Here is a 24,924-nt window from a genome sequence, read left to right on the forward strand (position 1 = left end):
TAATAATTTACCTCCCCCTGTCATCGGAAGCAACGCATGAAAACTTTAACTTGAAGAAAAAACAATACTTTTCTTAGCCCTTTTGTTCGTCCCGTAGTCATCTTTTATTTAGTGTGCACATAGATCAAAGACTTTTGCGATAATATTGGCGTAAAACATCCGCCAGCTATCGCACTGTGCGGGCGTCTTCTGGCGAGGGCAAGAATCGTTTTCTCAAGCGACCAGCAGGTCATTCAACTCCCCCGATGGCGTATGTGCAGGGAAAATACACCGTGAAGGAAAATAGCCGCACGCCACTTTGAAAAATGTCTTTGGAATCCACCCTCGGATAATCAACCAGTCTCCGCGCAATCCCCCGGTGCATTGTTTCGTTGCATTTAAATCACTCACTGACATTCCGAATGGACGCCGCAAAACCGCTAAGCAAATATGTTTTCACATTCACTGATTTGAAACCTTATTCAAACTGGCAGTGTTTTGACATCACTTGGGACTGAAATGAATTGCTTTCCGACCCCGTGCAGCGCTTCTCCAGCTGCGGTGCACTTCGCAAGACCTTGCAGTTCCGAGAAAAATCGAGCGCCATGGACGAGATCTACGGTGTGACAGCAAGAATGAGGCTAACGAATAAATATCCTCTTGTCCCGATGGTTTTATAATTTGAAACGATCATGTTTTGCTGCAAGCGAAAATTTTTATTTCGCCGTGACTGTCAGCTTAAATTTATGGAAATTCTGCACAGTTCGAAGATGCATCTGTCTTTATGTATATTGCATTCGTAATAAGCGATGCACAACGATCAACGATGTTTGCACGAAGCTTTAGTGAGGATGTTAATCTTAGTGCTTAAGAAACTCAGTTGATAAAGCAAGTGACATTGTATAGCAAAAAAATTGGTGCATTATTATGTTAATAAAATATTTTCTAATATTAAATTATAGCCATGTTATATGAATGTAAGGACTGTCCAAAAGGCAAATTTAATTATTTATTCTGTCGATGAGTGGCAGGTTGACGCCTTATATGAATGTAAACTGAAACACCAAATGTATCAGCAAATGCAGCCCTGGTTGTCGTCCAGGCAGACAGGTTGGCCGAACAAGTGGCCGATGCAAACACGTAGTCGGAAATGCGCACGCAAAACTGTGCCCGGCTGTGTTATTTCTCTTTCCCTTTTACACCGATAGATATTGCCGTCGGTTTCTACTGCGGCGTGGTCTAGTCTAGCGATGAATATTAATTATAGGATGAATTTTAACACCTGTCACCTGCATTAGTAGTCCAAACCCTGTCTCTCGCTCTATCTGCAGGGGCAGCTTACACTTCTGCAAATGGGAACGCGGTACTCTTCACTGACAGGGTTTCCGAGAACTGGCGAATGCGCTCAACAAAACGGTGCTGTTACATTTTCGGAAATCGAAACGAAGTCAACAACGACTGGAACCCAACTGTTACCCAGCTTGCTAAATTGCTTTACTAACTGTAGGAAAGCTATTTCAAAACTATTTCAATCTATTTCACATGAGAATGACAGTCCTATTTTTTAGATTTAGACTACATATTTGAACTTTTCTGGAGTTCCGGACCGGTAGAGGACTACCAGTCCTGTTCCGAGAGGCTTGTTCTTTTTGATCGCAATGCCCTAGCGGAGGACAAAGAAATTCTGATTTCTAGCTTGAAAGCATCGCGAAGTCTCCTTATTTTTGTTATTGTAGAAGGTGACGAGATCCCAAACCAACTTTTAAATGCGCAATATTGTTTTGAAACAACATAGTGAAAAACATCGTCAAAGTAAATGATTTTTACTGCCTTTAGATAAGCAAGTTTTTTTTTTAAATGAATGGGTTGATCACTTCAAATTCATCGCCATCAATAGTCACTCTTCGCGGGAAACAAATGTACTTATTATATATTTGGGTTAAGATGCATTGAATTTCACTAGCGTGCCAAGACATGAATAAAGTGGGGCTCCAGACCTTTCAGAACTATGTTTTGGCCTGGAAAATCTAGTAATCGTAGCATGGCGAATCTATTATTAGATATCACAAAAATAACGTCTGATTAGGTTGATAACTTCGGATTTTCGGATGCAACTGTTTAAACTAAGCCGAAATTGGACCATAAATTAGAGTTGAAAATGGACTGTAAATTGGATTTTAAAATAATCTTGCAGTTAAACTGAAAATTGTAACTCAAAGTGAACGTAATTTAGATTTAATAAGAACTTGAGATTAGACCTGGATTTACATTTGAAATAAGACTTGAAGTTGGACTTGTTTGGAGTTTAAATTTGAGCTTAATATTAGTATTAAATTAGATTTGAAATCGGGATTAAAATCGAACATGCAATTGCACTTGAAATTGGACATTAAATTAGAGTATAAATTGAACGTGGACGCGAAATGAAACACGTGGTTTTACTTGAAATTGAGATTGAAATTTTCCGTTTTACTGTGTCACACGAATTACCTCTTTTCTCTTCCTTTTGTCTCGTTTCCATTACCACGTTTTCAACTTTTTATTCCGTTTTTCTTCTTTGTTGTACCAGTTCCTTGGTTTTTGCTCTAACGTTCCTTCTTTTTCTCTCCTTTTTTTCTCTTGTTCTCTCGTTTTTCTTCTTTTCTGTCCCGTGTTTTCTGGTTCATTGTTCCAATTCTTTGTTTATTGCCCCATTTTTCTTATTTTCAGTCTAGTCTTTGCTTTTGTTTTTCACTCATTTTTTGTAAGTTTCTTTCCCGTTGTCCGCCTTTTCCCTATCCTCTTTTCGTTTTCAGCTTTCACCATGTTTTAACAAATTTTGTCTCCTTTCCTTCTGGTTTTTCATCCTTCTATGCCCTGTTTTTTGTTCTACCTCATTTATTCTGCTTTTGGCTCCTTTCTTTCCCTTTGGTCTCCGGTTTCCCGTTTTTTCGTCTTTTTTCTGGGGACCAAAAAGGTCCGTTTTACCGGTTTCTTTTCTTCTGTTTCTGTCTCAGTTTCCCAGTCCCGTTTTGTTCTATCTTTCCTTTTTAGATCCCGTTTGACCTGTTTTTCTCGTTTCCTCTATCGGTTTTCTTTTTTCTCTCGCGCTATTCCTCTTTTCCCTTTTAGTTTTTATCATTTTTGTTTCCGCCTTCCCTTTCACAGATTAAAGGGAAAACGATAGAGAATTTCAGGCCCACTTTAAGTCTTTTCCTATCCCACTTTTTTGTTTTCTGTTCTGTTAACTTCTTTTTTTCGTTTTCGTCTGTTCCGTCCTTCCCCTCATTAGGTGATGCTTTTCCTCTTTCTCTGTCACATTCTGTTTTTCTTTTATGTTTTATTTCATTTGTCTTCCGTTTTCATTTTTTCCTCTTTTCCTCTCGTTTCTCAATATTGCTGCTCACTAATTTTCTCCCTATCTTTTTCTTTATTTTAATCGCGTTTTTTCTCCCTTTTTGTTCCGTTTTATCTGGTTTTTGAAGCCACCCTAATTTAAAAAAGGGCACTCTAAGCATCCAATAAAAAATATGAGTCTAAAATTTTTTGATTAGGGATAAGCACACCAAATTTAATCGAAATCGGAACACTTTTACAGTTGCTCGTTTTCCTATGAATACTATCTCAGATTTCAGTACAAGTTATAGGGTAAAACAAGGCAAAACATTCCCTTACACGACATTTTTGCGAAAAACTTGATCGTTATTCGATATTCTGACTATTTCAACCTGCACAACAGGCATGCCTTCTTGAAAATCTCTGATAAAAGTGTCGAATTGGTATTTTGCCTGTAGTACAAAAACCTTAAGGAAAATGGGGCAAAATAGACTTCCAGATTATGTTATGTTAAAATAAAATTGTTCATATACCAATTTCTCATCGTTCTTCTTCTTTCCTTACCATAGAATCTCAAATTGGAAAGAGTTGGTACATGATTCTTTCAAAACTATTAGAAAATGGGGGTAGATGGGGCAAAATGGGCTACTTTTCGTCATTTCCGCGCATTGAGACCAATACCAATCGATTTCTCATGATTTTTTACATAAGAAAAGTCACTTTTTACCCCGTAAAAACAGCGGCAACAAAAGTTTCGTTTTTTCGGTCGATTCTGCCCACTGTTACGATTTTTCTCTCGTTTTTCTTTTTTCATTTCTTTCTTGTTTTCTTTCTCACAATTTTCCTCTTTGTCTATCCCGTTTGTCCAGTTTTTGACACGTTTTCCTCCGTGTTTTTTCCGTTTTTCTCCTGGAGCAGCAGGAAACGGATCCAAAAATAATCCATCTGTGAATATGCTTAGAAAATTTTTCTTGCATTTTCATCAGAAACTGTGTTATCATGAAAATTTTACTATTAAAAGATTAGAAAGTGTCAAATAAGAAAAAAATATTTGAAGGGATTTCTATATAACGGAGCACAATTTTACGACTTTTAATAATAATTTTCTGGTTGCGTTTAACGCCTAGCTGGGCAAACTTGGTGCGTTTTGTTCACGGGCTTTGGCGTTCTGCACCACATAATGATTTTGACTCTTGCCAAAAATCGTCAAAAATAACAAAAAATACTGATTTTTGTTAGGAAATTTCACCAGGAGTAAGTGTAAAAAATATCTCAAAGTCTTTTAGAAGTTGAAAAACGTGAAACAAACACGCCTCTGCAAAATAATGTTTTGCTTAAGCGGTGCATTCTGCACCACTTTACCCTATAATCTTTTCTTAAGCATTTCTTGGCCTATCTTTTTGCCATTTTTTTTCAGGTCGGTATTAGGCCTTCTCCTCAAAGAAGCCCCTCGATAGCGACGCTTGACGTTTATGTGAAAAAATAATCGAGATGCCATGCCTTCTTGTTTATTTGTTTGTTTATGTTGTTCAAGAGGTCTTCGATTTTAGCCCAATTTTTCAAGCTTTCGCTTTTAGTCTGGCATAAATTGCCACGCCGTTTCTAGAAAAAGTTTCTAGTATCTAATAACGTCAAAGTAAACTGCAAAGCCCAGGAGTTAACTACACTATACATATAGTTAAGGCTAGCTGTTTACTACTCTCTTTATTTTATAAATCTTCAATAATATTGACGGCCACCCAGTTAGCTTTGGGCTGATCTAATAAACCAGTCGTCGTATGTTCGAATCCCGGTTGAGCTAGGCTGCTAGAGTCAATAGGATTGTTGCACCAGCCCCGTAATTATACTGTACTCTAATTACCGGCTGCGAAGTCTGTCGATAAAGAAGGGTCAAGTCTTAAAGAGGTGTAGGTATAACCCAAGGCTTTGCTTTACTTTTCAGTATCAATCACGGTGGCGGTGTCTTAAAACGAATTCATTGACATTTTCCTAATTTAATTTGTGCCATTCCCTTTGCTTTGCTGTTAGAATAGTTTCAAAAGTGCAACGTTGCGTTCGCGTTTTCGAGCGCGCCGACAATTTACGCCCTGTTGTGACTTATCGACTGCAAAAGGGAACCCACGAAACGTGAGTTTTTCTTTACATGAATCACAAACAAGCAGAAGCTCGAATTTTGTTTTGTCGCAAGCGCAACACCATATCGTGAATCCCGCCATACCATACATATTTTGTTCCGTCAGCACGTTTCACTGGACGGGTGCAGGTTTTGTCTTTGTACCCTCTTACTACGGGAGGGAGTGGGGCTACGCGGTAGAAACCATTGTATTTTGCAGTTTTTATTTATAAAAATCCATAACAATAAGTTTGCTACAATTTAAAGAGACGCAGCTGCAGTTGCATACTAATTAACAAATTGTCTCGCCGGTGAACAATGCGGCTCGTGTATGAGATTATTTCTGTATCCTCCAGCAGGAAAGGTAACTTGACAGAAAGTCTGTTGCATTGAGTGAGGAGGGAAAAATCTTGCCGCTCTCGAAATCAAATCGAAAAGACGCAACCATTCATCCGAAAACAGGAAATCAAAGTTGGCCTCTCGTTAGTTGATTGATGCAGATACCCGCCATTTTCTTCTGACGAGTGATGACGGTGGCGGCGGTGGCGACTACAACGACGACGACGACGACCGACGACGTTGACTTGACACCATTTATTTTCTGGTGGCGGCGGCGCTGGCCAGCCGTTGATGGCACACGCTGCACGTAGGTAGCCGGCCGATTCCAATGGGGCAACCGGCTTGCATTTACTCTACTAGCAGCATACACCGAAAGGTGTCGAATTGCTGATGAGTGCGCGAGACTTGCTGGCAGTTTGGCGGATCGGTTCCAATCCGAATCGAGACGGTACGCAATGCCGTGTCGCGTCGTCGCCGGTCCGTTGGCCGGTCGGTGGCGTGTTGTTGATCAGTTGGGTGTTGAAATTCGAAATAGCGTTGGCATTAGGGGTTTCGCGATGATCGAATTGACGGGTATTTTTGTTTTTGCTGTTTTGCACTATTAGGTTTACATGCATGCTTCGTTTCGAAATGTAATCGGTTTAATGTGGAGGCATGGATATGTCGTGTTGACATCAACTCTTAAGTTCTAGTAGACGCTGCGTAAATTTGCCGTTTACTTCTAAGTAAATTTTCAATTATACCGATTATAAGGTCTTATAGGAAAATTGTGGTATGTACTCTTTTCTGGGATTGAAACTGTTGATGGGAAAACATATCACAGAATGATTGTATTTCTTTCACGCTCCGACTTCAACAACAAGAAATCATAACAACATTGAACTGTAAGCGGGTAATTACACGTATGAAAGGACAGCTTCTAACTTCCGAGGCTTTTGTAAGCAAACACATCACTTTCAGTGACTGTATTTAATGGCTCGTTGATTCTTCTCGGTGAATAACAACACTTTTATGTTCTTTTTTGCGTTATATTACGGCCTACTAGGCTTCAGCATTCATGCGACGCAAAAAAAACGTACAAACGTCTTCGTTCAACAGATGAATTGTTGAACGGCAAGACTGTTCACGTGTGAGGAAGATTAACGGATGATGACTGGAATGTAGCAGATCGAAACGTAACCCTAAAACTAATAAATGTATTATTATTCGCCAAAAAGAATTGGCACGCCACGAAAAAAACGTACTTCCGGTGACTGATGATGCGACTGGGCTCTGTTTTTTTTTCTTTATATTTATGCATAAAAATTCGATAAAATCTTCATTATTTAAATCATAGTCAGTAAATGTATCACAGCTTGTTGAATAATTTATGATTTACATCTTATGAATTCTCTATGATTTTTGAATAACTTCAATGCATACTTGAAGTAAGAAACGGTGTAAATTTTCGTGTTTTTAATCAATCGTGCATTGAAATAAATATTGTCAAATATTATTTTTAATTGCGGGTTGCGGGTGTTTGAAGATTTATTTTGAAAAATTGAGAAAATTTAATTGGCTGACTCTCAAACAAACGGTAGTATAGTCATTGTAAAAGTGTAACATAAGTTAAACAGATATACATAAACAAACATAAACAAATAAACAAATAAGTTCTCCGGTAAAGTTTTCATAGAGTCTAGAAAAAATTATGCACTTGACATTTTTAATTGAAAACCAATTTGGAAACTGTGTTCGGATGACTTTTGGGGTATAAAATAATGCATTTTTTTAAGCCACTAGGTAATTACTATCTATTGTCTGAAGGAAGTTAGAGCAGTTTTTGTTTTAAAATATTACAATTTTCCACGACATCTCACACTTCCGTTGGAACACGTTTTCAAAATTAGAATGCATGGTTTAAAAGCACGTATCTGAATCTAAAAAATCCATGTAATGATATTTATCTGCACCCTCTCAGAATTCAATGAAACTTTGTGTGTGTAAATAATTCATGTAAATAAGCAACTTTGCATACTTAGCTTTTCCAAAACTGATCTAGACTCGATGTCGTGGAAAATTGAAATATTTTGTAACAAAAACTTCTATAACTTCCTTCAGACAATAGATAGCAACTACCTAATGGCTTCAAAAAATGTATTAAAAAATGCATTTTATACAATAAAAGTCATCCGAACACAGTTTCTAAATTGATTTTCAAATAAAAATGTTAGAGCACAAAAACTAATTTTTAATACCCACTCTGACACAATCTAGAAAAATCTTTACATATCCATAAACAGACGAGATACAATTTTCAGCAAAGTTTTTGCAAAATAAATTATCTATAACTTTATGGTAGGAAATATTACTCTATATCAGCGGTTCCCAAATGGGGGTTCGCGAACACCCAGGGGTACGCCAAAACTTTAGTTCGCTTCAGAATAGTACATAGGGAAATCCGTCGGGGGGTACGCGAACCGAAAAAAGGTTGGGAATCGCTGCTCTATATTACAAGAATAAAATGTTAAAATTTTTATAACGAGCAAAAGTGAACCACTCTAGTTACCTAAGTGACCGAAGATAGAGCTAAGATCTCTTTTTATAAACAGATTCCTCTGAGTACATGAAATCTATAGAGCAAATAGTTTTCCAGATATTGATTTTTGTCATTAATTTTTAACTGAAGTTTTTGGAGCGTCTTAGTAGAATATGAAACCTGGAATTAAATAAAAAGAAAACTTATCCAATTTCTTTCTACTATGTATATTTGTTCTTGACAGATACGTATTTCGCCTACGACTTGCAGGCCTCCTCAGTGTCTGTTTTCGAACACATTTTATTTAATTCCTGGCATGAAATTTTGTTTTTTCGACCATAGTGCACCCTGGCCAACCGCCTTTTGCCAGATGTACGATGGGAATCTCTTCAAGCAGTGCCTGTAGTCCGTGATTCACACGCCTTCGTCACTCTCCGCTTGCAGTTTCGTCCGCAGCACCTTCCGCTTAAACACGGCAAGGGCGCGTATGTCCTCCGTCAGCAGCGTTACAGCTTCGACTTCATAAGGAATGCTGCTTTGGAATCAATAAAGATGTGTTGCTTGACACGTTGTACTTCCGACATTTTTGCAAGATCTGTCGGATGGAAAAAATTTGGTCCATAGTTGCACGAGCCCCCATAGAGTCCGCCCGCCTATGAAAGCCTGTGCTGTCGGTGACACCCGGCGTAATAGAAACTGGGAGAGTACTTTATAAAGGGTGTCCCACATCAAATTTATCACGGAAAAAACGCTGTAGAAAATTACCTAGTCTCGCGATCCCAAGCCTTTGACATATTTATTTTATTCAACTTCAATGCCGTTATCGTATGCTCGCACCTTACGCTTAACTCCACTCATAAGGTTCTGTACAACATTTGGCTGCAGCTTCTTCTGTATGGAAACCCACTTTTTCTTCATGCTTCATACTTCCTCAGACTTGACATCCTTTGGATGCTTAGTGCCTGCTTTATAATAGCCCACTATTTCCCGAAGGGCCTTAGTCCCGGTGCGTTGGCGGGGGGGTTCATGTCCTGTGGTACCAAAGTGACCCCGTTGGCTTCTCTCCGCTCCAGGACATCCTTTGAATAGTGGCACGAAGCTCCGGTCATAAGATCGTAAAGGCCTCGTTTTGCTTCAACAGAGTAAACAGACGCTTCTGTAGACACTCCTTGAGGTAGATCTGCCCGTTTACAGCCCCGGTAGTAACGAACGGCGCAGTCCGTTTGCCACATGAGTAGATGCCGAATCATGTATTTCTTGGCAAACTTTGAAAGATTCTGCTTCCTTACTTCCTCCGAACCATCAAACTTGTGCTGAGCGGTGAAGAACAGTAGCCCGATGCTTCCGGAAGTCCACCTTGAAATAAGTCTCAAGGTGATGAGACAATGAGGTTTCATCAGCATCTGGATGTACAGTTTCAGGCCCGTGACTTTTTCACCGTATTTTGCCATTCGTCACAATTTGGAGCCTTCTGCATTTTGTACATATACAGTCCCTCCCGGTCCTTGGCTCTCTGAACGTAAGACTTGGACAGATTCAACTGTTTGGCAACACCCATGACCGAAGCATTGGGATTCCGCTTAAACGCTTTCACGACACGCTTGCGATCCTGATCACTAATAGAACCTTCATTCTGACCGCTTTTCTCCTTCCTTTCGATGCTCAGAGTTTCGTAGTAACGTTTAGTCACACGACTCACCGTTGACTGTACGATTCCAAGTTGTTTTCCGATGTCCCGATGAGAGAGTTGAGGATTTCCCAATGGATAATTTTCTACAGCGTTTTTTCTGTGATGCAATTTGATGTGGGACACCCTTTAGGCGGCGTTTACCAACGTTATGTCGCGATAGTTTCTGCAACCGAACCGATAACCCATTTGGTAAATGGGTCTCATTGGACGGGACGAACTCACCCCGTCTCATTGGACGGGACGAACTCGAGACGGAGCGATGGGTCGAACTCATTTACCACTTCTAGTTCGTCGCCGTCAATGGTTAAAGTCCGCACGTTTGTCTCCTTTGAGCCTCATCCTTCTTTGTATTTGATCTTCCACGTACTTATTTTTAGCCCACTCCTCCTAGACTTCGTATTCAGTCTGGAGTAGATTGCCTCTGCCGTCGCAAAGTTCCTAGTTGATATCAAAGTCATCTGCGAAGCCTAAGAGTAGGCGAATTTTGCTGAAAATCGTCGCCAGCGTTCTTTCGGCTATTCTTATAAAGGTCTGCTGGTAGGCGGTCCTTACTAGCAGTGTTATTGATCTTCAGCAACCAGATTTATCGTTTTATTGCTTGGAGATCAGTTGCTGGAACATTTCTATCTTCGATGGATATTCCTTAGTTAACAACCGTTCCGTCTTCTTCTGCAACTTCCCCATTCAGGTGTTTATCGAAGAGTTGTTTCCATCTGTCGACCACCCTGCACTCGTTTGTGATCAAATTCCCTTCCTCATCCCTACACATGTCAGATTTCTGTATGTAGCCCTTACGAGATTGGATTTCTTCTCGTAAAACTTACGAATATCATTAGCTCGGCATAGTTGTTTTAGCTCTTCACAATCTCTGTCCTCCCTCTGGCGTTTTCTGTTCCGCAGGATTGTGATCAACTGGTTTCTTGCTCGTCGATATTTGGCCAAGTTCTATCTAGTGGCAATGTTCAGAAAATTTTTACAAATTATTGTCGTAAACTTTCGTATACTCCCTAGTGGCCTCTCCGATAGTAGAGCATATTCTACCCCATCCGTCTTCGAGGGTTGAGGAACCTAACTCCTCAGAAAAAGGCAGTGTCTCATGCAGTATTCAACCGTAGCATTTAACCGTAATGTGGTATCTGGTACACGTTTGATGGTTTTGAGCGCATATATATTGGTGCTAGTTGATAGTCAGAATCTATATCTGCCCTTTGTAAGGAACGTATATTCGGGATGTTAGAGAAGACCTCGTCTTCTATGAGAACGTGGTCAATCGGGTTCATGGTACGTTGATCCGGTGATCTATAGATGGCTTTGTGGATGTGTTTGCATGGGAAACTTCGGGGGTGTTTCGATTTACCAGGCCTCGGGAAGCTGTGAAGTTTGTACACCGCCGATCGTTATCATTCGTGTTGCTGTTCAGACTATGAGGTACTATTACCGGTCTATACATTTCCTTCCTACCGACTTGGGCGTTCATATCTCCGAAGACGACGTTGATGTCCGATGGCGAACAGCTGTCGTACGTTGGCTCTAGCTGCGCGTGGAACGTTTCCTTCTCCTCGTCGAGTAGGTTGCCTTACTAAGGCCACGCGTCATACTCTCGTTAAGGGGCTTCCAGCACGTTAACTGTCATATATTTAGAGTCGAGACACCACATTTCTTACTTAAGCCACCCGCTCCCGATCAAACGCTGTCGTGAGCCGCTCCTAACCTGGAGTGCATGCGCTCACTATGTTGACGAATGTAGATCCGTGAAGAGCTGCCCCTGACATGGGGACAGATGATCGTGACAGGCAAGGCTGCTCCTCGTACTGATAATCAGTATTGGTATGTACGCCACTATTCCCATGTCCGTATACCACATTAGTTTTCTCCAGGGTTGGTTCCTCAATCCCTGAAAAGTTTCCTCGTGTTCCGGTTGGTACCCTACTAGCACGGTTGTTAAAAAGGTGTTGTGGTAACCGAGATATGACTAATTTCAGTCGTAATTCGGTTGCTTCAACTAAATGGACCTATAGTGTGCTACTTGGGTACCTACGAGAAGGCACCAAAGCAGCACATTTCCGTTGCATTCAGTAAAAACCCCTCATAAATGACTGTTTTTGAACGTTTCAAAATTTTTCATTTTGATGTTCATTGTGATATCCACGTGCATTATTTAAACTTGTCACGACCAAAGTTTTCACTGTACAGTAGGAGGTGCTTGTGGAGCTAAAACGAAACAAATCATTAGAATTACATATTAGGCTTACCTGGTCGTGTGGCTCAGCCGTCTGCCCAAAATCGCAGTTTTGAAATCAGGCAGCTGGGAACCACTCAGCATCGCACCTCCTAGCTTAGCTACTTAATAGAGCATTACCGGGTATGGCCACGTGGAGGCGCTAGGTAGGTGCTAGAGATGGCAAGAGCTATGTTGGTCGCTTTCTTGTTTGCCTTCCCCATTTTATACCCTCAAGGTCGAATTTTCCCACACATAAGTCTTTTATATTTTGGTCATGACCGCTCTTATGAAATCATGCATTTCGAATTCTCAGATAGTAAAACACATAAACTTCTTTTTTAATTGTGTTGGTAGATTTTTTAAAACCACTGTTGCTACACTTGAGCTTTAAGAACAAAACACACTCTGAGAAAAAATAAAATAAATGCATGTTTTTATTGTTAAGAATGGTTATACATTTGTCGTTTTTATTGTACAATCTCCCGAATCCATTACATTAAAATTCGGTATTCGTACTTTACTTTCTAGTGCAAAACAACTAATTTATTACTTTGGTCGTTTGAAATAAATTAATGTGCAAAACGTACTGTTCGCAATTTGTGGCTTAAGTTAAACTTAAAATTGTTCAATTCTTTTAAATCTTAGGCATAGGTTTTGCTCTTGCAATACAGCTGAAAACGTAACTCATATTTCATGTCATGAATACAAATCACAATTGCAAAAAGCAAAGGTATTTTATTTACCAGACTTTGCCTGTCATTTTGCTGAATGATCTACTCTGAACGAAAAATTCATTGACACGAAAAGCAGACCACTTTTTATTTTCAAAAACCCTTTTGAAACTACAAGTGGTTCAGTTTACTCGTTACTCTTTCGAGCTTGCATTTTACGGTTGATAAATACATCTTTCAATTATAACCTTCTATTTATAGTTAACAGCCTCACCGAATAGGCAGTTAATCATCATCACTGTACAATTCGTTTTCTCTTGCCAGCAGATAAATAAAACCCTAATAACGCTATTGTTAGCAATTTTATGTACTCAGCAAACAAATTCAGAGATGTATCACCCGTACGGCTCTGCCAAAAATATCAATACTGACAAGATCCAAAAATGAAACAGAAATGGAAAATAATGACAACAGAAAAATATGAAAAATATTAAATAAAAGGCTGCACATCGCGTCAATCGCGCTTTTCGAACGCAAACCTGACACCTTTTAATGGCAACTGCGGCTGGCAAGCTTATCTACAGGCCAAATCTTCATTTTCGGTACAACTCGCCGTAACGTATAAATGCACATTGCCACATGTAGATATTATATTTTAGTCGTTCCGCCAACGACAGCCAACAAAACAGACTGCAGTTGCATTGCACTTTTATGTGTAGTCTTTTTGTGTTTTTTTTTTCGTTCAGTTGTCGCTTCACAAAAAAAAACACGGACCACGCGATGATCGACGTTTGCCTGAGTTATTTCTCAGTCGTCTGACGATGGACGTCCCAAAGTTCGATGTTTCTTAATTTTTATAGTGTTTTTTTTTAGATTACGTACTATGATATAACAATGACCCTTACTAGAAAAGACGGTTGTTAACTTTCGCTTTATTCAAGATTGGATTATTCCCTGGCACTTCCATTTTGCTTTATTACCCACACTATTAGGTGAATTGATTCGCGCCACTTTTCCCCTGTATCGTTCAACTGACAGAGCATATTTACAAAATCAGACAGACCAGACAGTTAAAGTCAATAAACATGGTGTGTGCAAATTTCGAGGGTTTTTCGGCGTTGTGTCTGCAACTTGCTAGCGTACCTACCCTGTCTCAGTCAGTCAGCCGATAAGTCAACCGCCAGGCAGCGCCACACTTCCGTCGCCTCTTGTGGGGGTGGGGAGGTAGCAGCTTGAAGTCTCCCAAGTGCTGCTTTTGTATAAAGAGCGAAAGGGAGTTGCACATGCAGAAATATATCTTTTGCCAGATAAAAAAAACTATACAACTGATTTGTCGAAAATATATGGCAGACAATAACAAGACAGACGATGACATTGCATCGCTTGGAATCAGCCGTGTCGGGTTGGCTTGGCCGTCGATTAGTTTTTTTATGCGACAGCAAATTTTGACTGAACGACTGCTACACGGATAACATACGGGAATTCAATTAGTCCTGGGCAGTTCAGCTTTGGCTTCAATATGCATATGCCATAAAATGACTACTCTGATTAAAGTAACAAAGAGCGCACAATTTTTCAAGTAATTGACAAGCATCTGCTCAGTTTTACGAAAAATCGACGAATCATCTGCGTGTGGTAAGAAAAAAAATTTGAAAAGCACATTTCCAACAAAGAACAATACCATTTATATTGATGGATGAGATCACAAAACTACTTTTCTACTGTTAAAACACAGCTTATTTAATTTCACATTTCTGTGCATTTTTATTTCTGTTTTTTGAAATTATTTAACAAATTTTGCAATTCTCTTATAACACTCGTATCTTAAACTGTTATAAGTGGCAATACCATAACTCCGTCTACGCGAATGGTGCACTGATACGATCGGAAAGTGGATATCTCTTCATAGAGCGATCATACAATTGACCCGAATTCGAATCGGGTCTTACTAAGAATCAGGGTAAGAATCGATCATACTAATGAACAGTACAATGCACGAAGATACAGTGGATCAACAGCAACTTTCGAAATGAAACCAAGTTTGCGGTTAGCCTTGTCTACAATAGACGAATAGTGCGTTTTAAAGGGCAGTTGGTAATCTAACAAGCTGGAAATTGAGCCTACTTTTCCCTCCATTGCCACATAAGGCTAGCGATGTACGAAACGCTAATCAAACCGGTGTTTTCTACGGACTTGAGACAGTAACTTTGCTTACAGACGACATACGTGCACTTGCCGTATTTGAACGAAAGGTGTTGCGGACTATTTTTGGCGGAGTACAAACGGAAAGCAGAGAGTGGCGGAGGCGTATGAACCACGAGCTACAAGCACTTCTTTGTATGTGTCTTTGTCCGTCGGTCCGGAAGAACAAAGGGATTAAATCAGAGATCTCCACTGCTGACGGTTTTTCGCCATGGCTTTTATTTGTCGCCAGAACAGGTTCTCGTCTATATCCCGGATGTCGTTGGCTAAGGTGCGTCGCCATGAGCCTCTGGGTCTGCCTCTTCTACGCTGTCCGTGTGGATTCCAGTCGAGTGCTTCTCGACAAATTAACAAATTCGGAATCATAACTAATAGTCGTATATAACGATAATAACTGACAGACATACGATTTTTAGCACACAATTGCATAGCAGTATGGAGTAAGTCGCGCTTAATCAGATTTTATCGTTTATACATAATTATAGTGGATGAAGAGAACGCTGCGCGGGCGGCCAACATGCGCAGTGCCACACGTCAGAACGTGGAAAGACACAAACAGAAGAAGGAAGAAGTTCTCAAGAAACGCGAAAGTTCTACCAGAAACTGAACGGATCCCGCAAAGGCTTTGTGCCTCGAGCCGAAATGTGTCGGGATAAGACTGGCAGTATTCTGACGGATGATCGTGAGGTGACCGATAGGTGGAAGCAGCACTTTGACAAACACCTGAATTGCGCCCAGGCGAAGAACCATGGCGGCGGGGAAAGCGATTTCGACGGTGCAACAAACGGGAAAAAAGTGCCAGCCCCAACGATAAACGAAGTTAAGGAAGCCATCATGCAGCTAAAGAACAACAAGTCAGCTGGGAAAGATGGCATCGGAGCGGAGCTTATTAAAATGCGACCAGAAAAGCTGGCCGTTTGTATGCACCGGCTAATTGTTAGAATTTGGGATACGGAACAGCTACCGGAGGAGTAGAAAGGTGGCGTTATCTACCCGATCATTAAAAAGGGTGACAAGTTGGACTGTGAGAACTATCGAGCGATCACCGTTCGCAATACCGCCTACGAAGTGCTATTTCAAATCATTTTCCACCGTCTGTCACCTATTGCGAAAAAATTTGTGGGAACTTATCAAGCCGGCTTCGTCGAAGGTCGGTCTACAACGGATCAAATATTTACACTGCGGCAAATCCTACAAAAGGGCCGTGAATACAGAGTTCCCATTCATCATTTGTTCGTTGGTTTCAAAGCGACATATGATACCATCGACCGGAAAGAGCTATGGAAAATCATAGACGAGAGCAGCTTCCCCAGAAAGCTCATCAAACTGATTAAATCTACGATGGATGGTACACAGTGCTGTGTTCGGATTTCGGGTGGATTGTCAAGTTCATTCGAATCGCACAGAGGGCTTCGTCAAGGTGATGGTCTTTCATGCCTGCTGTTCAATATAGCGCTACAAGGTGTTATGAACCGAGCGGATATCAACACGCTGGGCATGATATTCAACAATTCTAGTCAATTCGTCTGCTTTGCTGATGACATGAATATTATCGGCAGAACATCTGTGGGAGTGGCTGGACAGTACACCAGACTAAAACGCGAAGCAGAAAAGATTGGGTTAAAGGTAAATACGTCTAAAACAAAGTAGATGCTGACTAGCGGAATTGAGGCCGAACGACGCCGCTTGGGCGTATATTGATATATTATATTGGGTATATTGATCGACCGCGATGAGTTTGAGATAGTCGACGAATTTGTCTATCTTGGTCTACCTCACTGGTAACGGCGGACAATGATACCAGCCGTGAGATTCGTAGGCTCATTATCAGCGGAAGTCGTGCTTACTATGGGCTCCACAAGCAATTGCGGTCGAACAGACTAGGTCCCCGTACAAAGTGCACCCTGTACAAGACGCTTATTATACCGGTTGTTCTTTATGGGCATGAAACATGGGCAATGCTCGAGGAGGACCTGCGAGTGCTCGGAGTTTTCGAACGACGAGTGTTAAGAACGATCTTCGACGGCATACAGGAGAACGGAGTATGGAGCCGGAGGATGAACCATGAACTCGCACAGCTCTATGGCGAACCCAGTATCCAGAAGGTGGCTAAAGCGGGACGGATGCGATGGGCAGGGCATGTTGCAAGAATGCCGGACAACTATTCTGCAAAGATGGTGTTCGCCTCAAATCCGGTAGGAACAAGACGATCAGGGGCGCCGCAAGCAAGATGGTTAGATCAGGTGGAGCGAGATCTGGCGGAGAACGGGAAGCCATCTAAGTAAGAACATACTTATAGATGAAATGCATAGATTTATTCCTCATCACGTATAGCGCTTCCAAAATTGTATGGATATGCCAATTTTGCGCATCAAATACGACTTATTAGTATGCATATCTGTACGTAATGCCGATTTTTCGTCTTCTACGAATTACGTAACCAGCTGAGGTCCCGTAGCCTGCAACTCCATACAAAACTCGCGCTCTATAAGACGCTAATTCTTCCGGTGGTACTCTACGGCCACGAAATGTGGACGTTGAAAAAAAGCGACCAACGAGCTCTTGGTGGTTTTGATCGTAAGATCCTGCGAAGAGTGTAGCCCAGGCCCATGAATCACGAAATATACTAAGTATAAAAAGAGGCGGACATTTTAAAGCGACTAAAACACGACAAGATACAATTGGTTGGTCACGTAGCAAGGATGCCAGATGAGAGACCAGCGAAAACAACATTTAGCAGAGAACCCTACTGAGGCCGACGACTTCGAGGCAGACTCCGTTGGATGAGCGCTGTTGACGTGGATGCTAGAGCAGCGGGTGTTAGGAGCGACTGGAAAACGGTAGCCCAAGACCGAGAAACGTGGAGACGACTCCTGAATTCAGCACGGATTCGATAAGTAGATTGTCGCCGAAAAAGCAAAGTAAAGTAAGTAAGTTCAAATGTAATTGAATGGCGTTGCAATTTTTTCTATTGTTCGACGGAATATAAATAACACCAAGGAAAATAATCGTACCACAAATAATGATTTTCACGCATAAATTTTCGACGGCATGTCCACTGGTTAGAGGGCAGCATTGATGGTTTTTGCAATGGCTGTTAGAACTCCTCCATCTCTATACCGGAAACTATTATGTGCAAAACGATCAACCCGGAAGATACTGTAATTGTTGCTGAATAATTTGCGAGAGTCGATGCGTTCTTCGAACCACGTCTCAGTAAAATCATACGCATCGTACCTGCACTCTGAGGTATTCAGAAACACTTTGGAGATCTTGGACTTCAGCCTGCGCATGTTTTGGTATAAGATGCACAAGGACTCGCTGGGGGCTGGTCCTTTATGGTTGTACAAGTAGTATTCATTACAGCGTTCGCTTGAGCTACCGTTCTTCAATCGTCCCAAATACCCGTTGCTTGACTATCCTCGTCAGCAGGGCACATTCAGTGCATTCAGTTCACAAAGTCATCGACCGCTTACGGATGACCTGCCGAATATTGACTTTTTTCTTTTATCAGGCATTCTCCCAGCGCGACCGTCTAACATCACAAACGAGTTTTATATCTCACCCGCTATATTGACGTTTGACGAGGAACCGTCAAAGATGACACGTATCAGCCTTATCAGTTTCGTCAAAATAATTCGTCCTAACTCACTCCGGTTGTCTGGAGGTCTGTAAGCAGATGCTGGGTCTGCAAGTTCAATTCTCCAAATTTGTCGACGACCAGTCGCATCCATTGCGGAGCGTCCCACTAGTGTTCGCCAATAAAGGATTTCTATAACGGCTGTAATCTGTGAATCGGGATGCGGAAGCAGATTTTGTATACCAAATTGTGAAACGTTATAGCTCGAGTTGTGGTCTTTCTTCTTAATCAAGCATCTTCAAGTCCGTCGACCGGTAGTGTTTCTCCGGACTTTCAGCAGGAATGTTGATCTTTCCAGCTGTCTTGATGATTTTTACCTCTCTCTTGCTGCCTTTCGCTATTTTCTTCATCTCATGCAAACTTGGCGGGATTCACCACCTCAATCCTTTCCATATTCTTAGCAGGAACTTCCTAACGACAACTGCGTATTTTACCATTTAAAAGCACGAAATGATGCTTCTTACAACTAGTCACCTACGATGTCTATAATCAGGATTCACCGTAGACTTCGACAAGCATTCATATGATTCTGCAACAGTTTAAACAGTAGCAAAAAATTAATGTTAATCATACTTTCCAGGCACCTATACTGTATAGCTGTAAAGCTGTAGAGTAAAACTTGTTTTGTTTTGAGTTGTCGTTTGCTAGATGTCAAAACAAGGCAATGTTGCCAATAATGCATTAGCATTATGATGAGGATTGCATTGATAGTTGGAGCCATCTGTTGACAAATTCCGGCTTAGTAATTATATACCTGGTAAAACTCACTAATTTGTGTTTCTGATTTTGTTTGAAACATTTGTTCATTTGTTTCACTCGACTGTAAGAATACTGTTTGCCGATTCGTTCGATATATGGTTTAGGCCAATGCATGTGCCTTTTTAGATGTAACAGACGAATGTTGGAATAATAAAATATTTATGAACACTTTTTTGTTCTATTCGAATTTCAAAGGAAAAACGATTTGAAACCCAGTAGCAAGTCTGACGGAACTATTTCTGTCAGTTTTACTGCAAATCTGGTATTTTTCCCATGAGTGTAAGTGTAAGTATGCGTTCGACAATTAGGTACCTATGCGTAAGCAGGTTTGTGATGTACGTGTTCTTAGATAAGTCCAATTATTGCTTTGAACAGATGTAGCGGATGTATATCATTAAAATAATTACTATTAGAAAGTGCAGGATCATTTCGATCGATTTATGCAGTTTAAAAGGAAAGCCCCACTCATCGGGACATGTTTCCAACGGTAGTCTACATCCTCTAACCTCGATAGGGAAAACTATAGCAGCAGAATATTAACCCCATTACTATATAGATGAAATTGAGAAAGCACAGAACCAATTCAGCAGACGAACGAACTTGGTTGAATGCTATTAAGCTATTCATAATGGAAGTAGTAATTTCTCTCGCAAAAAAAAACATCCAACCATACTAAAAAAGCTGTGCAGCTGTGGAAAACGGCACGCCATGCAGGCCATAAAATTGCAAGCCAATCGCGGAATTTTCGTAATCATTAGACGTGTCTAATGGCTTCGATGCACGCTGCACTTCGCATTGATGTATGTACTCATGATATGATGTATTGCCACCGCCGAGGCCTTGAGTTTCACTATTCACTGCTGCAATCCGAGAGCCTATGTCTGGCTCAATTTGATACTTGGTGATAAAAATGTTATTCGGCTGATGCAATCAACCGCTATGTTATATTTATGGATGTACTATAGTGCGATCACATAAATTTGAAACGTATCATACAATATTCAAAAGCCAAGAGTCTTGCCAATGGGTACACACATTGTTCGACTCTGGCGAGTGAAATCAAAACAGATGGTCCTTATTAAGTATCGAATTTCTATTCTGCGTTGACGTATATTTAGCCCATTCCTAACATCGCTGATCCTTCGAAATCGTGTCGAAATACTCTTCGTGCGTACACGCAGAAAATGAGCCTTTAGGTGTTTACCTGCTGAGGGCTCCTTTTTCCTCCTTTACTTTGCTCGAACCTTACCCAAACTGGCTTGTCATCTCGACCGGCAGCTTGCCATATTGCGAATCACCATAGGAGGGTCACCTACCGTGTGGTCTGCGCGCTTCGGCGACGAACGCAACGGCAAAAATTACCCGATCAGGTGCTGCGTCTGCGTCGACAGTTTCGCAGACATTCTGCGTTTTTTTTCTGCTCTTTCTAGGAACAGCAGAAACGACAGGCGCTCGTTTTGATGGTACCGATGGCTGGCAATGGCAAAAAAAAACTGATTGGTTCTCATTAAAAACGAAAAAGTGCGTGTTTCGTATCATTTTTCCAGTATGCTGGCTGTAGCACATTTTTTCAGATTCCCAGAAGGCAAGGGCATCAACTTTTTAGTATCGGTATCTTTCGCCAGACTGGTGTGTAGCTTCGTGTGCAGTCGAAGAGTAGAAAGTTGGATGGTGTTCTCTAACCAAAATACACACAAGAAAGGAATTCACTTTCATATTGAACCGATAGTGTGTTCTTTGAATGTAGTAGTAATAAATCAGTACTATCAATCGCAAAACAAACCTACCCGTTTGTTTCAATAGTCGTCGTCAATCGACATCTTGTCCTTTTGTAGAATAGGTGTCTGCACCTTGCCATCACATTGGCACAAAAGCTTCCCAAGCTGAATCGAACCTTCACAGTTTATCACGAATCATTTCAACAGCAGAAGCAGCAATTATGCAAAAAAATAACGACGACGACGCCGGCAGCATCGACGGACGTCGTCGGTCGGTTAAGTTTTTGCTGGAATAAAAAATGGTCAGCACCAAGAATTAAACGAGGTCAGCATGTTCATAATGGATAGCACGCCAATAAAAGAAGAAACCCGACCCTGCTGCCAGTACCTTACCCGACCGTACCGGCGGCCGGCCCATCCTGAGTCGTCCGTGTGCACAGACAGCAACACCCGAACGACGGACTTGCAGAGCCGTGCTGAGTTGTGGCTTGATGTCCTAGACTGTGTAATTGCACTTCTTCTGCAATTGCAGCATGCAAAAATAAATCGACCGACGAAGCGAAACGAAGCACGCTCAGCATGCAGAGGGCTCTGGGCTAATCACTATAGCATGCGGTATGCGGTTTTTTGTTCAGTTGTTGGTGTTTGTTGCGCTACCTTATCGAGCCGGACGGACGGGGTTCGCCGGGTTTTCCATTTGTATCGGTTAGTCACATGGTCACTACAAGCATTCCAATGTTCAGCCAGTCAGAATGAATTAACGTGAAGTGAGTTACATTCTTGGATGAAATGTTTCCTTGCATAGCTTGCTCGAAACCACATTTTTCCGTCACCTTTCGTGTAGGATCACGAAAAGCTTACAGCAATGAACTTCGCGTTGGATTGATGTAAATAGATGCCTCTAATGTCGAGAGGAAGAAGATTTTCTTTTTGATTTTTTTCCACAGGAATTTACGAATCGACTTGGAACTTTGTACACAAGCACTGAAAAAGGATCACCACCATCATTTATGAACCTGAAATATTCGTTTTAACTAACCTGCAGGAGTTCACGACTCTATGCTTGCATGCAATGAACGAGCGCTATCAGGTTGATGCAGTCTCACTGACTTGAAGCCAGCATTTGTTTTCGTTAACTTGGTGTGTCCGCTGATTTAAAAGCCTGGCTTAATTCTGATCTACGAGACCGCAGGATGTCAGTATAGCTTGGTGCGTCCCTATCTCCAAAATAATTCGGGAGTCCCCATGGCTCCAAAATAATTCGGGAGTACCTCAAGGTAGCACGTTAAGACCACTACTGTTTTCTTTATTTATAAACGAAATGGTACTAAAAATTGCCAAACAATTTCATGATCCAGGAACATTCAGGCTTTGTACTGCTGGCTGGTTCGTTCCATTTTAAAAACAAACTGCGCTGTGTGAAGCCCCTAGCAGTAAGAAAGAAAAATGTTTATATCACTAAGCACAAATACATCAGGAATAGTGGACCAACTTACTTACTGACTTAATTGGCCTTACGTCTTATGACAAGGTTTATATAACATAATTCCTCTCTCTAATTCGATCCATGGCAGCTGGCCTCCAGTTCCGCAGACAGCCAGTGCCCGCCAGGTCTCGCTCCACCTGGTCTTGCCACCCAGCTTGTTGTGCCGCTCTTCGTCTTGTTCCTACCGGATTGGATGCGAAAACCATTTTGCAGGATAGTTGTTCGGCATTCTAGTAACGTGTCCTGACCACCGAATTTGTCCAGATTTGACCACTTTCCAATACTGGGTTCGCCGAAGTGACGCGCAAGCTCGCGGTTCATTCTTCGCCTCCATACACCGTTACCTTGCACATCGCCAAAGATGGTTCTTAGCATCCACCGTTCGAAAACTCCTAGTGATCGTAGGTTCTCTTCTAGTAATATCCGCCGATAACACGCCTTTTAATCTCATGGCTGGTTTTGTTGTCTTCTGTTACCAGTGAGCCAAGGTATACGAACTCGTCTACTACCTCAAACTCATCCCCATCGATTACCACGGTACTGCCCAAGCGGGCCCTGTCGCGCTCAGTCCCGCCCGCCAGCATATACTGCATTTCAGACGAATTTATCTGCAACACAATCTACTCTGCATCGCGTTTTAGTCTGGTGTACTGATCTTCCACAAAGCAGCAAAGCAGATAAATTGACTGGATTCATTGAAAATCATGCCTCGCATTTCAATCTCCACTCGTCTTATAACATTTTCAAGCACAATGTTGAATAGCAGGTAAGAAAGACCATCTCTTTGTCGAAGAGCTCTGCGAGATTCAAATGGGCCCGATAATCCACCCTAGATTCTCACACAGCACTGGATCCCATCCATCGTAGCCATGATAAGTCTAGTAAGCCTAACCTGAAAACCATTTCCATCCAGAATGTTCCATAGCTCTTGTCGGTTTACCCTATCATATGCGGCTTTAAAATCAATGAACTAGTGATGCGTGTGGTCTCGGAATTCGCGGAACTTCTGGAGAATCTGCCGCAGGGAGCAGATTTGGTCCATTGTAGATCGACCCTCCATGAAACCTGATAACTTCCCAAAAATCTATTGGCTATTGGCGATAGTTGTTTGAAGATGACTTGGGAAAGCACTTTGTAGGCGGCATTAAGAATAGTGATCACTCGGTAGTTCTCACAATCCAGCTTATCGTCTTTCTTGTAGAAAGGGTAAATAATCCCCGTCTTTCCACGTATCCGGTAGTCGTTCCGTTTCCCAAATCTTGCCAGTCAATAGAGGGAAACAGCTAGCCAACTTGTCCGAGCCCATTTTAATAAGTTCCGCCATCCTTTCCTGTTGCTTTATTGTTCTTCAGCCGCTGGATGGCTTCTTTTACTTCCCTTATCGAGGAGGGGTGGCATATCTCCGTTCCTTGCTGCACCAACGAAGTCACTTCCTCCACTATCATGGTTTTCCGCCTACACGCCATTTATGTGTTCATCATAATGTTGCTCCCATCTTTCGATCACCGCACGGTGGTCACCTCCATTTCTGTCTTTGCACATTTCGGCCCGCAGCACAAAGCCTTTGCGAGATTCGTTGAGTCTCTGAAAGAACTTCCGTGTGTCGTGGAAGCTGCTGGAGTTCTTCGCCCTCCTTCTCCTGCTGGTGGCAATTCTTCTCCTAGAAGAAGGGTTTACTGTCCCCACCTCTGCTTGTATCGCTCCGCATTCTGACGAAGCATTTGTACCCGCGCTGCGTTCTTCTCATTCAATATCTACTGGCACGCACTCCTGGTCAAACCATTCGTCAAACCAACCGTTCGATTCGGTGCCACACGACCTAAAACGTTCTCCGCTATGCTGTTAATGGTTGTTTTCACGGCACTCCAACGGTCCTCAAGAGGAGCTTCATCCAGCTCACCCTCCTCCGGCAGCGCGGTTTCCAGAAATAACGCGTAGCTTTCGGCGAAATTCGGTTGCTTCAGTCGCGTTAGATTATACTGTGGCGGACGTCGGCATCGTATGTTGTTCACAACAGTTTTCACAACAATAGTTTTTGACGTATCTTTACCATCACATCAGTGGTCCGAATAAATGTTAGCGTCCCGATAGGTTCTGACGTCGATAATATCTAAAAAGTGCCGACCATCTATCAGAACGTGGTCGATTTGTGATTCCGTCTGGTTGAGTGATCTTCAGGGTTACCGATGGTGGAGGTTATGGTGGAGAAGGCACTTCGTATGGTTATGTTTTTGGAGGCGGCGAAGTCGACAAGTGTTAGACCGTTTTCGTTA

The 24,924-nt window shown here is 41.7% G+C and overlaps 1 protein-coding gene across 3 annotated transcripts in view; it reads left to right on the forward strand.

Moving 5' to 3' along the window:
- Positions 1-24,924, forward strand: part of LOC128738559 (uncharacterized protein DDB_G0283357) — a 47,019-nt gene that overhangs the window by 402 nt on the left and 21,693 nt on the right. The window lies entirely within an intron of this gene.

The sequence above is a fragment of the Sabethes cyaneus genome, chromosome 2, assembly GCF_943734655.1.
Source record: "Sabethes cyaneus chromosome 2, idSabCyanKW18_F2, whole genome shotgun sequence".
Classification (NCBI taxonomy): domain Eukaryota; kingdom Metazoa; phylum Arthropoda; class Insecta; order Diptera; family Culicidae; genus Sabethes; species Sabethes cyaneus.